This window comes from Anser brachyrhynchus (genome assembly GCF_964034855.1).
Source record: "Anser brachyrhynchus genome assembly, chromosome: 21".
NCBI lineage: Eukaryota > Metazoa > Chordata > Aves > Anseriformes > Anatidae > Anser > Anser brachyrhynchus.
This window is the reverse complement of record NC_137714.1, coordinates 1,948,881-1,965,977: the sequence shown is the minus strand read 5'-3', so window position 1 is coordinate 1,965,977 and position 17,097 is coordinate 1,948,881. Positions and strand designations below refer to the sequence as shown.

Below are 17,097 nucleotides of genomic sequence, written 5' to 3'. Positions count from 1 at the left end.
AATTCGCAATTTGGATGCGGAAACCGCTCGCGCATCGGTGGCAATGAGAAAAGGAGCAGAAAGCAGCGTGTCAAGGGCGTGCTAGGGGCTGAAAGCAGGCATGGATCTTATGGAAGATGAGTGAGACCCAACCCAACCTTAATTTGGGCTCTGCATTTAGCAGGTGCTGCTTAAGTGATCCCGTATTTTGTAGGAAGGTGACGCAGCTCCATACGCCTCCCCTCTCCCATTCCTGCTCTAATACCCACCAGGTCAGTCAGACGAGGAAAGGCAACGAGGGAAAAAACAGGACAAAGCAGCTCTGCACCTCCACAGGCAGCACTGAGGTGCAAATTTGCTCTGTCTTCTATATTCCCCATTGCACCAAAACCCAGCCCCTGAACGACAGCCTTCCAATGAGTGGGGAAAAAACAGAAAAAAGAAAAAAGAAAAAAATGCACGAGCTAAAAAGAAAATCTCTGCGCACTCCCTTTCCCTTAACGGACGCAGACACTGATGTAAAGCAGCTGCTTGATAGCAGTTTTTGGGGAATATATATCATCTGAAAGGATAACATCCAACGTGATGATGAAACCCTACTACCCATCACTGTGCCACCCCTCCCATTCCCACAGCTAATGCACTGACATCTGCAAGAAGGATGCTTTTATTTTTCTGTTTTCATCCTCAGCCCTGAAGTCCCCATTCGTTCTTCCTAACAGGAACCAATTCGCACGGCAGAGGTGTCTCATCTGGCAAAAGCCAAATACCTGCCTTCGGGCTCCTAAAGCAATCAGAGGATGCAGAGACTGAAAGCAGGAACTCAGAAATAGATCCCAAAATAAGGTTCAAAAACTCCGTCTGGCTACTTGATGCACATGAACTGGTCCCCATCCTCCTGGGGTTCCTCTTGTAAAGGGCTACACTTGGTGCAGGGTTTTCGGGGATGCTCAGGCAGCTCCATTTGCTTCACCCCAGTTTCCCTCCTTTTCATTTGAGCAATTTGACCAATTCACAAAATCCCATTTTCACAGCAAAATTGCAACGTGCCAAAAATCACACCGAGCTCAGCAGCTCCCAGGTACAACCGCTGCTCGTGCCAGCTGTGACCCCAAAACTCAACCCACCGCGAGCGTTTCCTTGACGAACACCCTTCTGGAAGGTGCTTAGGAGCAGGAGTCCCCAGTGGCTGCTCAAAATCCATTGAGGAAAGGGCCACCGGTCCCCATGCCACCATGTGGGTGCTGTGGGGACAGCGCCGGGCGGAAGGAACCCGCCCCTCGGCATCCCCCCGCTTTGTGCAGAAAAAAAAAAAAAATCACATTATAATTATAAGTTAATTAAAGCAGAAGAGATCTAAGCCACTTTAGACAGATTAATGATATGACGAGTGCCAGAAATTTTCCCCATTTTATGCGTCGACCGCATCACCGGGGCCTTTCTCCAGCTTCTGCCGCTTTTGTGCGTGCCAGGCGAACCTTTTCACTTCCCCCCCCCGCTGCCCTCCTCGCTCCTTGCCTCTCCTGATGGATGAAGGATTTGAAGTCCTAACAGCTGCGGGGATTTGTGTGGGGAAGAGAGGCGACATTCAAAGGATTATCAAGCGAAAAAATCAACTCACTTCAAAAAAAAAATAAAGGAGAGAGGGTTGGGGAAATTGCAGGCACACACAGAGAGATGGGTGTGTGTGTATATAAATACATATAGATGGGAAAAAAAAAAAGAGGGCAAGTTCAGCAACAGGAGAAGCCAGCTGGTGTCCTGCAAAATGGGGGGAAAATGAGGCATTTTTGGGGATGCTGAGCACAGCAGCACGTCAATAAATAAATAAATAAATAAATAAAAATGAGCGTTTTACAGCCTTTCAGCTCTCAGCCCTCATTTTCTGATGTTTTTTCCCTTTTCTTCCCCCGTGGGTGTTCTTCCCTGTGCTGGAGCAGCGGGTGCCCCCAGGGACCACGGGCAGAGCTGAGGGGGGGTTCTCTCTAAAAATCTCATTCTCTCTCTGCCACTGCCCCTGAGGACTGGGTTTCCACAGGGAAAAGCAGGCTCATATTCAGATTAAAAAAAAAAAAAAGAAAATTTGCTATAAACACCCCCACAGACACACTTGTGGGGCCAGGGGCGTTTGCTTTCACCTTCAGATTGCCTGTTTAAAAGTCAGTTGTGGATGCAAAGCCCTACACCTTTAGTGAGGGTTAGGAGAGGGAGATGGCTCCATCTGCAAGCAGAGGGGCTTGTGCTGAGCCTTGTCCCCTCGAGGGCAATCATATACAAGTGCCAGGCGTCACTGGGGACGTCTTGTCAAAAGATAACACGTTGGATGGGATGCTGAGAGATTGCACCAGTTGGAGAGATGAAAAATAATAAAAAAAAAAAAACACAAAAGGTATTTAAGGGCTTCCAGCTCAGGTTTTCTGGGGGTGGTGCAAAAAAACCTAACCAGGCATACATGGCCCAAATTGAAATCTCCTAGGGAAGGAGAGAAATTCAGCAAAGGGAACCTGAAAAAATGCTCCAGAGCCTGCCCCCTGCCCTCCCCCCAAAATGGCTCAGTGGGAGCGGAAGACCACAAAAGCCCCCCCTAAAAGTATTTCTGTGTCTGCATCCTTTTTTCCCACAGGACATCCCTCCGCTCCCTTCACTGTGGGACTGCAAGTGACGGGGGAAGCCGACTTCGGTAATCACCGTATGGAAATATCTACAGGAAAGGCTCTGGCCGGGCAACAGAAAGCTAGTATCAGGTTAGCTGTCTACAGCTGAGGTCATTTAAAATAAGAAAATGACATTTACAAGCAATTTTAACTAAAAGCTCATTCAGACGTGTCAATTAAATTGGCTTTCTGGGAATTTCTCACATTCGGGTTAGAGCAGATTGAATCCTGGTGCTCCTGTAATAACTACTGAAATCCCGTTACATGTTTCAGCTGTTTTACACATCCCGCCTGTCTTCAGAACAGGCCAAAACACATAAACCGTCACTGGAACAAGCAAGGGACCACTGCAAACCTCGCAGACTGAATTTGCTTCCAGGGATGCTGCTGGGAGCAGGGGTTTGGCCGTGACCGTGCGCCTTCTCCGGCATCAATCACCGCAAGCCACTCATTATTCCCCAGATGTTGTGAGCAGCCGTGATGTCACCTCCACGCACCCATCAATCACACCTACATAATCAGGACAGCTGATTGACGGCTTGGGATGAGGGAGTAAACAGATACGGTGCTGATAGCACTTTCCACCCGCTGAGTGTTTTTTTTTTTTAAGTGGAAGCGAACAAGTAATGCAGCGACAGAAAAGCCTCCGAGCTGCTCGTCTGGGAGCTTTTCATCGGGTTGTTGTCAGTAGCGTGGACCTCTCAGCAGGGTTATATGGGACTTGGACACAGCCTGTCCTCGTCCAGAGGTGCACTGCAGTCCGTGACACCTTTGCATGGAGCCATCAGATATGCAAAGACGCTTCGGCTACAGGCAGCCGGTGGCAACAGGCAGGCTTGAGGGGCAGAGGCAGCATCACCCCACCGCTCCCTGAGCGCCAAGCCCCAGCTCTTATCCCCTGGAAACCACCATCGGGAGGAAGACTACCCAAGAAAGCAGCAGCCCACAGTGCCACATCCAGCTCAGATATCTGGAAGGACATCTCACAAGCAGAAGTCATGAATGTTTTGTGGTTGCAAATATTTTACACGGGGGCATCACGCGAAGGCGATGAGACAGCATCCTTCCAGAGGAGCCCCAGCACTGATGCACCAGCTCCAGCCTGAGACCCAAAAACTGGGGAACAAGGAGCTTGGTGAATCCATGGGGACGAATCCAGCACATCCTGCAACGACAGCATAGCTGCTTTGGAAACTGAGAATAAAATGCAAGATCCCAGATCTTGAAACTAATCCGTTAACAGCAATTAGCCGTGAAATCTTCCGGCAAAGCAGGTCAACTTTGCGATGACATTAAAGAGGATTTTTTTCAGGTCAGGGCAGAGCAGCTTTGGGAGCCAGCCTCGCCCACCCGCTTCCACATGTCCGAATGAGGACATAAGTCACTCGTACTCAACACACCTCCAACGAGGATAAACCTGGCTTGTTGCACTCGCACCACCCAGACGCACACCTGATAGATGGGACCACCGCGGCCCTCGATGCTCAGCATCCCCCTCTGCCCGGGTGACGCTCGTGTGACGGGGATTCACCGAAACCCCCAGGACAAGCCAGCCTGGCCACAAAACACCTCTGAAGCAGCAAGTTTGGGCTCACGCCCTCCCTCAAGCTCGACCTTGGAGGTGGCGTTGCCGAAGGGGTTTTCCTCGCGGTGCCTGCCGGCGTTTCAGCGAGTTGACATTTCCTTGGCGCGGAGACGCTGCCGGGTCGTCCCCGCGAACAAAGAGGAATTAGCGGCTGTTGCGCAGATCGAATTTTATATCTGTGTGCAGATAAACACGGATTTTGGCTCCCTGCCCAGGCCGCCGAAAGCTTTTATCTCCTGCAAAACACCAGGGACTGGGTGAACTTTAAAAAATAAATAAATAAAAATCCTCGTTTCCCACCTCCTCCTGCCAGCTCCCTCCTCCAGCCGCCGAGAGGCGTTGTTTCTTCCTCACTATCGAGTTCATTACTTAAAAACAGCATTTTCCCAGCTTTGCTCCAGCCGTCGCTTAAAGGGGAGAAACCCCCCCAAACCGCCATCCTGGGAGGGGGCTGATAGCATCACTTGTCCCCAGAGCTTCCTCAGCCCATCCGTTTTCCCCCTGCTCTTTCCTTTATATTTCTTGCTCTTCCTCCACCCCCAGTTCCCCATGCTAATTTATGGAAATGAAACGACGCCTGTTCCCAGCCAGGGATAATAAAGGAGAGTATTAAAAAGGTGAGGGGGGGGGGGGGTAGGAAGCACCGTAAAGGGGGGGCTGTAAATACTAATTGTTCTATGAGGAGAACATGGTTTATTTTCTTGCTGAAGGGAAGGTTACGTTTAATTAAATCTGCTTGTTCTCTGCTGACGGGGCTGGCGTTCTAATGAGCCCTGAGCCCGCGTTACAGCGGAGGGGACACCAAGCTCCGACTTGCCCTCGGGGGGCAGAGCTCACAGGCATTTGGGGGGAGGCTGCGAAGGAGAAAGGGGGCAATCCCTGTAGCAAGCAGGATGCGACTAGCACCTTGACGCACTGGAAGGGGAAAGGTTGAAGCGTGCGCAAACGCAACGAAGCGGCACTGCTTGCTCGCAAACACGCGCGACACGCACTTAGGCATCGTGCAACCCAAAAGTGAAACTTCTGGGATGGCGGGGGGGGGGGGGGGTGCACCTTTTGCTCCACTGCAGGTGATTAAACTCAGGCCGCTGGGTGCTGTAAGGCAAGGAGACGCCTACTCGGCCCCTCTGATAACATCTCGGGTCGTTCAATTCTCATTGCTCCAATAATCCACATCTAATTTGCCGTGAGCCCTGCACCGAGTCTTTTGGCACTTCATTAGGGCGCGTGAGCAGCATTTCATTACCGACTGTGCCCCCCCACCTTCCCAGCAAATCTCATCAAAAATCCCAAATAAAAACCACGGTTGCAACCCATGGGAGGTTTCGTGCCCCTCCCCAGGGCATTTGCCTTTTGTCTGCCCTCGATTTTTGGCAGCACAGGGTGGAGGTGTGGGTAACCAGTGCAATGTTTCCAGGGCCTGAATCCGGATTTATCCTACGTGCAAAATCCAAAATACTCCCGTGGGGCAAGGGGTCACTTTCACAATGCACGTGCAGGGGGTGATGCAGCTTTTTCCCCCTCTCACTTACTCGAGCCAGGCTCTGAGGTGGACAGAAAGGGCTGAAAAGCGCCAAACGCGCGTCCTCCTTCAGGAAAAGCTCAGCTTTGTCCTTTTGGAGGTCAGAATTGCAGGACTTGGCAATTCCCGGATGGGGGGGACAGCTTAAGGGTGGAGCTGCCCGGCCTTTGGAGCATCAGAGAGGATGCAAAGAGAGGGAATGCATCTACACTAATTTAGTAATAACGGGGTTGGGGGAGATAATCAATGCGCTGTATTCCTCACGTGAACCAGTGACAGGGTACCCCACACAAGGCTCGGATGCAGCCCATTCCAAGCGCTCACGAGGGCGGTGGATAAGACGAAGTCCTGCTCTGGAAACAACTCGTCCCCGCAGCCCAGGGATAGATGAAGGCAAGATGAAGTGACGCAGAGGGAGGGGGAGTGAGCGCAGCCGGGAGTTATTTATAGGAAAGGCTTTTGTGCGGGAGGAGACGCCGCTGCCAAAAAGAGATTGTAAAAATAATCCTGGAGACAGGTGCCGCTGCCTTTGGGGAGGAGGCTGCTGCCAACGACAGCTTGGAGGAAGTGCAAGGTAAGAAGAAAGGGGGAAAAAAAAAAAAAAAGAAGTACGATAAGCTGCATTTCTCTGCTTCATCTGCCTCCCGCTCCCGTGCCGAGAGAAACCCAACCCTTTGCAAAAGCATCGCACCAAGCCATTTCCAAGGAAAGCATAAGGAGAATAATTCCATGGACCTGACTGCAGTTCCCTGCAGGTTTTGCCCCACTGCTAGAAACCCCAAAACTGTTGGGTCCTAAAAACCATTTTCCATGGCTGAGCTTACACAAAGAACTTAGTTATTAACTAAAAAAGAAAAAAAAGAAAAAAAAAAAGCTTTAACTTGGCCTGCAAAGCTCTTACTGTCTCGGGGAGGAGGGAAGAAGGAAAACTCACAATATTTTCAGGAAAAAAATAAATCTATTTTTCCTGGTATTTTACCTGCAGCAGCCCTGTTGGCTACACTTGTGCTGCATTTTGCCATGAGTAAGGGATCAGCCCAGAGCCAGGTCTGTCCTGTCCCCACATCACATGGGTGCCACTTGCGCATATATATAGAGAGAGATGCACATATTATATATTTAACAAATATATATATAAATTTAAGATGTGTAAAATTTAACATATATATATAAAAATAGGAAAAGGCACCGCAAATGGAGGAGGGGATTAGTCACAGCGTGCGCTTAAGCACGGAAGAGATGCAGTCGAATAACATCGGCAGCCAAGTGGCATCTCGACGCCTCGGCCTTTCTCCCCTCCCTCCTCCTCCTCCTCTCCGCACCAATCTGTCTCCTCACCCTCTTTTTGGAGCAGCTTTCATCAACTTGTCACCGAGTGACGACAACCAGGGCCGTGAGCAGAAAAACAGCAGCGAGGAGAGAGGGACCGGGGTGTGGGGGGGGGTGGGAATAAAAGGAAAGAGAAAACAAATTCCAGGACGCACCCGAAGCCTGACGCTCTGCCCAAACAGCCCAAGGCTGGGGAAGGTGCTGAAGTGGCCGTGCTTTCGGCTGCAGGAGCAAGCGATGGGTGCTCACAACCAAGCCACCAAATGCAACAGCAGAGGCAAGGAGAAGGGACGAGCTCTGCTGCAAGCACCCAAGATGTGTCGTGCTCATCCCTGGCTTGTAACGAAGGAAAAAGCCGGGTGCCAGCACATGCTGGAGTGGAAGGAGTTTTCTTTGCAATATGGGGGAAAAAAAGCCTTGCTTCTATCTTTCTTCACCATTTTTTTTTTTTTTTAAGGTCTGAGAAACACAGGAGGCCAGGAGGAACCTCTGCCGTGGCCGGGCTGACAACGGGAGGACAAATGAGAGCGTTTAGGCAGTAATTAGGCAGTAATGACCTACTCAGAGGTCTCCACCACACAGGAAATAGCCTGAGCTGGGACTCGGGCGATGCGAGCCTGAGTGTACTCAGCGATTTATCAGGTTATTGCTGGCTCGCGGGGAACCAGTGACCGAGTCATTAACCCTCTTATGGGCTCCTGCTTTTCATAGATAACCATTTTAAATAAAAATCCTTTTTGAAAACCAAAAAAAAAAGCAAAAAGTACCCTTCAACTTCCTTCAAACCAGGAGCTGTTGGGCTCCTTTTATCTTCCTATAGTAGAGCGAAGAGGCACCGCCTTGGGTGCTGGAGGATGCACAGCCGCCTTCACAGAGCCAGTGTACACAGAAAAGGGACTTGAGCCCCATGTTCCCAGCTCCTGGGGGTTTTCCTCCACGCCTGGTGAGTGCACACTGCCGCCTGAGCAGAGCCTTTTGCAACACTTCAGCATCTCCCCATGGCTATATATAGATGCTCTTACTTACTCTGGAGAAATTGATTGTACTTTGGCGACGGGGGGAACGGACAGAAAAAAAAAAAGCTGTCTTTGTCCAAGTTTCATATTTATATACTGCCAAGCTCATGCAATTAATGAGGATTTTGGCATGCTGGCTGAGCTTCTGCTGCCGCCTCCTCGAATCCCTTCCTGCCAGGTGCAAAGCTGCCTCGGCCCCCAGCGAGACCCTGGGACCTCTGCGGGCACCCCCAAAAGCAACTGGAGAGGCTGAAGGGGCCCCTGCATGTGGGTGAGTGCGCCACCCATTTCCCACTACGGATGGGATCCCGGCCCTTGCAAAGGAGCTGGAAAAAAATGCAGCCATCCTGCATGAGATTTCAAGTAACCCCGTTGTTTTGGGGGTTGGGTTTTTGTTGTTTGTTTGCCTGTTTGTTTATTTGTTTGCTTTTTTGGCAGGGTGGGAAGGCTGCAAAGAGAACCCCCGTGCTACGATGGGAGCAAAGACCCCACAAACATTTCTGAGCTTGGCGGTGACAGAACCTGATTTTGGCTTTGAACCCAAGTCCGAGGTTTTGCTTCCAGTTGACTCACTCCTTGCAAAGGTGCAAGTCGGGTAAGGCAGCTTGCAGGCAGCAAAGGGATCAGGCCTTTTTCTTCCTGACTTTCTGGCCAGTCTGGCATCCAACCAAATTGAAACCCAAGGTGGGCTTCATCTTCGTCACCTGAGATGTTTTTTTAGGTATTCACATCTTGGCCATGACCTTCACCACCTTAACAGTCAAGAAGGAAAAAAGGAGACATCCTTTATCTTTGCTTTCTTGCTTTACACCAGCACAAGCTAACGGCACCCTGAAGGCATTTATTTCTCTGTGCTGATCTTTGAGAAAAGAGGCACAACCTGCACGGGTACCGACAACTTCACTCCAGGCACCAAAAACCAGGCAAAGAGCATCCCATCTCCTGCAGCATCCCGGAGCGGGTCCTGGACGAGGTTTAACAGAACCGATGGAGATGCTCATGGGAGAAGCAGCGTGGAGCATCCTTAATTGCCACTACGCCCCGTTTGCTCTCCAAGGTGGCATCATCTCAGCAGCGTCACCGCGATGCCTCATCGCAGCGTTAACACGCTGTGACTTACCCGACATCTGCTCCGCTGGCGCCGCGTGCCCCGTGCTCGTGTATTAACGCTACTGATCCAGTCCTCGACCTGTCACCACGCCTTAAAATCAACCGCAGGACGACTCCGGGCTGCACGGAGCAGCTTGCGAGCGGCGTGAATAATTTACGCGCAAGATGTGCAGCAGGACGCGGCGTCGCTGGAGCGGGGATCCCGTGGCCCAAAATCTGCTTCTGCACACAGGCAGCTGGGTGGGAAGGGGGTTGTCACCTGGAAAAGGAGAGGTGGCCTCACTGAGGACAGGAAAATGCAGCCTCAAGGCCATCCGGGACATCCAGCAGTGTCAGAGCAGAGCATGGTGAAATGTATTTGACAAACAGCTATGTCACCGAAGAACAGAGGAAAAAGGTTAAATAATGGTAAAGAACGTGGAAATAAAGCAGGTCTTGGCTGGGAAAAAGTGTTTGCACTGGCTCCAAAAAGTGATGCTCCGACACAAGCAAAGTTTTCCCTTCCCACAAGGAAATCTCTCTTATTTTTGTGGGGTTACTGGCACTAAGTGCAGCACAAGGACGTCTGCAAAATATTGGACAAAAAAAAATTTTAAAAGTGGACAAGCATGGGATGAGGTGGAAAGGAGAGATGTAACGTGATGGGTAGAGTGCCCCAGGCAGCACCAGCCCTTTATTATTCTCCAGATCTTAGCACTTCACCCCCAAACTTCTCCTTTCCCCAAAGCCATTTAAATCCACATCACGCAGAGCGGGTACAGCCAACAGCCGTGCAAATCCCACGCACTCGAGATGGAGGAAAACAGCCTCGAAAGGGGCTTCGCCTAGCACCACTTGTACTCAAGAGCCTCACATTTCGTTTTCATTTATTTTCCCCATTTCTTTAGCATACACAGAGAGGAAGGATGCTTCTAAAGTGTCGTTAATGACCTTGGTGCGGGCAGGGATAGGGGCTGCACTGCAGCATCTGCACATCCCATGGTGTGCCTGTGTCCTCCTGAAGCCCCTGACCCCATTAACAGGTTTATCCCTTAAATGGGGAGGATTATTTCTCCCCTTCTTTCCTTCCCAGAAATCAGAGGCTGAGCAGGAGAGAGAGATGCTCGGGCTGACCCAGGAGCCTTTCCAAGGGCTGAACACTAAATCACCACTCTTGGGCTCAGTTGCACAGAGCTTTCTGTGGGGGGAGCTGAGACTTCGGGGCAAAACAAAAGCAGGCAGATCATTGCCGCTGCCTGGCTTTGTGGTTTGGGGCTGTAACGTCTTCCCAATGATTTCTGCCAGCATTTCTGATGCATGAGCAGCCTTCCTCGGCATGTGGATGGGAGCAACCTCCAGTGTGACCTACTGAGCCCTGTTTAGCAAATTTTGCCATTTTTCCTGCTCACAAACCACCAGCTCAACGATAGTGCATCTGTTAAGAAAGATTGTTATTTCTTACTCTTTCCCAGATCATTTATCCAAAAGACATTCCATTTTATTTTATTTTTTAAACTAGAGACATTTTTCATTGTAAAGCAAGAGAAACTAATGGGCTCAGCAATGCAAAACTTCCCCCCTCAATGCACCACTTTCAGCCACCTCTTCCCCAAAATCATGTGCAGAAACCCAATTGCATTGGCAAAAGGGCCGTTGTCGCTGCTGCTCACCCCTTGCTAGTGAAACATGAGCCAATTTGCAGGATTTCACAGATTTTTTTTGCCCCCACCAGAACAGGGAAGGTTACAAGTTGGGAGTTTCCCACATCAGCTCTGGTGTCATCATTGTTCGTGGTGCAAGCACAACGCAGGCAATTTTCAGCTCTCAGAGCACCAGCAAACCTCTTTCTGCTGGGAAAAGGAGAGGAAAAAGTTTTTGGGGCAAAATCCTGGTGCAGGAGGTAAGTGCATGGCTACTGCCCCCAAGTAGGCTTGTGCACAGCCCGCGGGAAAGCAGCCACCTCCCCGGGACATTTGCCAACAATGCTGCCACCCGTGGAGACCAAAAGGCCACACACACACCGAGCCAGGGCTTTTGGTGTCAGGAAGACGCCGTCGTCACCTGAAGCAGCCCTGAGAAGAGGGTGCAGGGTCACCCGTGAGCCTTCGGGTAAGGCCAGCCGTGCACCAAGGGCCCCGGTGGGTGATGGATTTGCATCACTTAGAGGCATGCTAGCTCCTGGCACTGTCCTGCGCATTCATGATTTCAATTTCCTCCCATAACCGGCTTAGATTTCCAAAGCAAATCATTTGCGACTACAAAGCTGCTCCATTTTGACAATTTCGGAACATAAAAATCTATTGCAATCACTCGAAAATGTCTTCAAAGTAACGCTGCTGTCAGTCAATCACCCTTCCCCACCTGTACAAAGGCACTCGGCGGAAAAACCTTTCGAACACACCGACAGCGTTTAAGCTGCTCTCCTTCCTCCCAAATCAAAAGATTGTTTTCAGAAATTTAACAGCTTCCAAACATGTCTGAGGCTTTCTGTCATCGCGTTGTTCTGCTCTGTGACCACAAAGACTTGGAGAAAGATCCATTATGGCTTAGAAATGCCCCAAACCCCAGCTTTTCCCTCCTGACTGAGTGCAGTGGCATCCCTGCTCTCTGACAGGGGACGCGCTGGTCCTCGGGCACTGCGCATGCAGACAGACGTTATGGAGCAGGCTTGGGGCTATGAACAGGCTGGAAACCCCTGCAAACCCATTCAGGACCAAACCTTCTGGCCCTTTTGCCCCCTGCACCCCCCTCTTGCCTTTCTCCTGGCAATGCCTGCAAGCCCCCACCTCGCCGCTGACTCTGCATCCTCCTGAACGCGTCGATGCAGCCCAGCTCACTTTCAGCACAATGGCTCAGGCACCGCAATAAGACTTTAATGAATTTTTTTAAGGGGTTATTTAGGCGTAAAAAGGGTTGTGAGTGGAGCCGGTAACAATCTATTGAATCTGTGTTTGTTTTTTTTTTTTTTTTTTTGGTATGAAAAATTGTTTTAAGCTAAAAAGTGCGCGGAGCTGGGAACTCTCCACGCTTGTAATTCTTTACTTTAATGCGCTGTTTGACAGCTCTCGTGATTACGATGTTTTTAAGGCTTCAGCTCCCGGCATCTCATCATCACGCCAGCGTCTCAGGCTTTGGGAAGAGAGATGCAAGTTTCTCCCCCTTGTGATTGCAGAGAAAACCTTGGGAATTCAACCAAAACGCACCCGAGCTGGAAGATAAACGGGGAGACCCTCTGCGTGCAGCTGTTCTTCCTTGTTATCTCCCAGCCCAGCTAATTCCCACCAAGCCGCCGCTAACCCACTTACCGCATGAAGCGGCGCATCCAAAGGGACTGTTTATTTCTTCCCCCAGAAGCAGGCTGGGCAAAGCAGCCCTTCTCCACTCCCGGCTGGCATGGATCCTGCACCCAGAGGGTGCCCCGGGGCCGGCTCTGCTTTGGGAAGAGATCTTTATGGAGCGTTTGTTATGGTTGCAACCGGCCCACATTCAATGGGGAACCCAAAACCCAGGAGCAAGATGGGGTCAGGTGGCCAGATGGGCAAAGAAGGCAAGTCTGTCCCACCAGAGATGCCCCCCGAGGCAACCAAAACAGCAGCAGGTAATGCAGGTGGGGAAGGGGAAGCAGCCTGGTTTCTCTCTCCGCCTTCCCGAGCTCCCAGACCCCGACATCTCCACCCAGACAGACAGACAGCCCAGCCACCACCTCCAGCCCCGGTGGTAATATCACCGCCACAGCCACATGTACAACTGCAGCAGGGAGAGAGCTCCTTCTCGCTCAACTGCAGCCATCGAGAGGGAGTGGCAAAAAAACTCAAAATGCAGAGGGAGAAAGGGAAAGGGAAGAGCTGAAGGAGGCTGGAAACACCCCACAAACAACACGACTCCCAAACTGCACCTAAATTAAAGCATAGCATCATTCTGCGGCCACCTTGAGCAACGCCAAATGCTTGCTTTTCCTTCAGCACCAGGGAGATGGACAAGTATGGGAACATCCATATTTTCCCAGACCCCATAGAAGAAAGCCCTGGTGGAGACTGCTTTCCCTGCGCTGCAGCAGCACCAGCTCTGACAGCCACAATTCCCATTCCCCCCCCGGCCCTGCGTGCAGACCTCCAGATAAAGGCACGCTCATATTTAAAAGACACTTTTGCCTTGTCTGCACTTTCCTGGCTGATAACAAAAGTGTATTTACACTGCTGGATTTTAATTTAATGAAATAACGCTTTCTTTCCCTCTTTAAAAGCCAGGTTCTTGCATTTATTTCCTGCCATCACCCAGTTAGTACTTGAAGTGAGCAATTCAGTCCAGGAACCGAGGAGCATTGGTATAAAACACTTAAACTACAGAAGGGGAGAAAGCAGACAAGGCAGGGCACTGCAAATCCTAGGGTGCAAGTGCTGATAGAGATGTTCGCGGTCAAGGGTGAGATGAGAACAGCTGCCTGTAAATTAACTCCACCCATGCCTGCGTACCTGTGCCCCTGCTGATCTAGCAGCACAGTACATGGCGTTTGGGAGAGATAAAGGGGAAGAGAAGAAGAGGAAAGCACAGAGGGGATCAATGGGCACAGGCAGTATAAATGGGGAGGAAAGGGCAGCTGGCCCCACAGTTCTGCTGTCCTGCTCCGTCAGTGCCAGGATGCGAAGCGGGAGAGGAAAAATAACTTGATAATGCAGATTTGCAAAGAGACATACAAATGGCACTGAAGAAGGACAGTTATCTTCTCAGGAAAAATAGCTTTAGCTTTTTTCCTCAAAGTATTACCCTTAAGCCAGACCACGTAGTTTGGATAAGTTTGACACCAGCCTGCATTAAGTCCCCAGTACACCCAGTTCCCCAGCACCCTGCTGTTTAGGAAAAAAAAACACTAATTGGGCACATGATGTCATAATGCCTCCATCAGCTTACAGAGACCTCAGGACTCCCCCATCTGTTACTCTTCCCTCCCCATTTGCAGAAGTCCTGTGACTTTCCTTCTGCAAACCCGCACTGCTACGTTTCTTTCCATTTACCCTCATGTGCATTAGGGAAACAAATTAAGCTTGAAGCAATAGCTCCAAATGGCACGGCTGGTTCCTGGCTGTCTATTCCCCAGGGTGTTCTCCAGTCCAGGAGCAATAGCTTGCATTGCCAGCAGGCAGAGAAGAAGGGACCTAAATCTGCAGAAAACGCACCATTTTTCTCCCTAGCAGCCCAATATTCAAGCCTTTAAGTTACAAATCAGAGGCTGGTGAAGGGTGCACCAGCATGCAAACACAAGGAGCCCTGATGCGTAGTGAGACAACGCCCTGCGCCTGCTGCACTTTACACGTTGGCTTGGTAAAAGTCCCAACAAGTAAATTCTTGGTAAAAGAGACCTCTAGGCAAAGCAAATCCCCCTGCCGCAGAGCAGACCTGCCTCTTTGATCGAGTTTTCAAAGGCAAGAGGCTTGCACATGAAACACCCGCTGCAATCAATGAGCCGAGCTCCATCCCACCGGGCCCTGCTTAAGCACTGCTTAGCGAAGCCACCTCTTTGTTTCCCTGTCCTGCCGTGAATTTCATAGAAAAAAAAAATAAATCAGTTTTGCACCACGTTTGCACCTTGCCTGGCAACTGGATTATGAAACTGGGTCCAAAAGGGTGGTCTTCCTCCTACCCAGCCTCCCCCTCCCCCAGTTGCTGCAGGTTTTTTTTGCACGCGTGGCAGGTCTGGGCTGGTGCAAGGCACCACAAGCAGGGCATGGGAGAGCTGGTGCTCACCTGTTGGAGCCCTGAGAGCAAGGCGAGGCTGCAGGATGAGGCCAAGGGGTGCCGAGCAGGACAGGACCCGATGCTCCCTCGAGTATCGAGGTCAAGAGCGAAGGCCGAGCGCGGCGCAGCACCCCAAGTACGGCACCTGCCAATGAAGCTGCTCATCAGGCCAGGCAGGAGGGTGAAGTACAGCAGAGCCCCAAAAGCAGGATATTAGTATTATAGGGTGTAGGGGAACCCAAACCGCAGGTCTGGGGGTTCAGGGCTTGACTCCGGAACCAGGCTTCGATCATGGTGCAACAGCTCGTGCTGGATGGGACGTGGGAATGACCCACAGCAACCACAGACCCTATTTCAAGCTTGTTCCCCCAAATCCAATACACACGCCTCACATTCATGAGAAACATGCCCCCAGGTGACAGCCAGGCATATGGCACTGCCACAAAACGTAGCAGGGCACACGTGTCCTCCCACCCCACCTGGCCCCGGCCCCTCCTGTGCCCCATCCACCAGGCACCACAGGCGAAGGATGTATTCGAGCGGCTCTGAAAAGCTGGGGAGCAGGCTGGGAGGTGCGGAGCAGCTCCGGCAGGCGGCCTGAACCCCCTAACACTGACCCCAGCCAAGCCCCGTAGGAAGAGAACAACCCCAGACCTATGGATGGCAGCTGGGGATCGCAAAATACTGAGCGCGGCAACCAAAAATTGCCAGCAACAACCCTGTTTACATCATTGCCAGGAATTGCAGGGGAAAAGCCCTCGCCCTGGGATGCCGAGCAGCCACGGGGATTGTTTTAGGGCTGCAAAGAACAGGGTCAGTCCCACCCCTGGCTCAGGCAGGGAAGCCCTTCAGTGCTGATTTCTACTGCCTTTTCCCCATGTTTAATGCTTCAATGCTAAAAACAATCCCACCAGCAGCAGCTGTAGGGACTGGAAGGCAGCAGGACATACAGGCAATGCTAAAACCATCCCAGCGAGGTAAGGGTCAAAGCACACCCTCCTTCCTCACGTTCACCTTCTCCAAAGGCCCTGCAGAGCATAGGCCCCTCTCTCAAATTCATATGTGACAAAAAGCCGTACAAAAAAAAAATCCCACTCACAAAATTCTCCGAAAGACCCCAGTCCTAAATAATACTAGTTTTTTAGAGGAACGTACCAGGAATCCATGGCCTTGGGAGGCTCCCGTGGGTGAAGGCCTCAGCTTCCCCTCTCCAAAACAGAGTACACCAGGACTTTGTCTCCTCCAGGGCGCAGGGTAAAGCAGGCTGGGACCACACTCTACCTCTTCTCTCTCCCAAAGCAGCACACACCATGAATTTGGGGGAAAAAAGCCCCAGGGCACCAACAGCAAGAGCCTCTGCCACCCGCCCAGCCCCAGGGAGCCGCAGGTGATGGCCACAGCTGGGGGCAACGAGCTGCAACCCCTACCCCAGGCTGCCTGTAGACCAGGGGAAAGTGCAAAAACGAGGAGGAAAAGACCAAAAAAAAAACACCAAAAACACCACGAGGAAAATATGAAGACCAAGGGGAAGGTGCAAAGCTCGGCTGCTCCGCAGCAGGACCCGCGCCCTGCTGTTTGCCGACGCCCCGTAGAGGATTTCCAGCTCCTGCAGAGCTCAAACCCAGCACCCGAACCTGCCCCACATGGGGCTCAGCTCCTCCAGCTGGGTGCAGGGATCAGGGGGGTCATCATTCAGCCGCTCTTTTCCCCAATATTGCAGCCGGCAGGTCAAGGAGAGCACAGCACACAAATTCAAGGTGCCCAGCACAGCAAAGGGACAAATCCAGCGTAAATGGGGATAAAGCAGGGAACTGTGCAGAGAGCCTAACAGGCAGCGTGCTTCTCCCCCCCCCCTCCGTCTCAGCACTATAAAGGGGAGCAGGAAATCTAAGGAATTTTCTTGCATAAAATAAATTTTTCTCCCTCCCTGCTGCATTGCAACCCACCCACCTCCCCTTCGCGAAATAAAAAAATACCATATTGCTATGTTTGGCTGAAATAAAGCCAACATTTGCCAACCAAGCACGCCCGGCACTTTATTAACAGAGATTTTTTTTTTGTTGTTCATTTCCCCAGGCTGGCTCCGACTCGTGTCACCGCCTCAGTGACACCAACGTAAATAGGAGCACGATGCTCGCCTTGTTCAACAGAAGGAAACAAATAGGTCAGGCTGTAAAACAAGAGCAGCTT

At 51.1% G+C, this 17,097-nt stretch overlaps 1 long non-coding RNA gene across 1 annotated transcript; it reads right to left on the bottom strand.

Annotated features, from left to right (window-relative positions):
- Nucleotides 1-7,535: 7,535 nt before the first annotated feature.
- On the bottom strand, nt 7,536-16,255 carry LOC308181248. Its single transcript, XR_013941378.1, has 4 exons — nt 16,063-16,255; nt 14,917-15,052; nt 12,480-12,604; nt 7,536-9,454 (listed from the first exon to the last, which is right to left on the bottom strand). It is a non-coding gene; the product is annotated as an uncharacterized lncRNA (long non-coding RNA).
- Between the last annotated feature and the right edge of the window lie 842 nt (nt 16,256-17,097).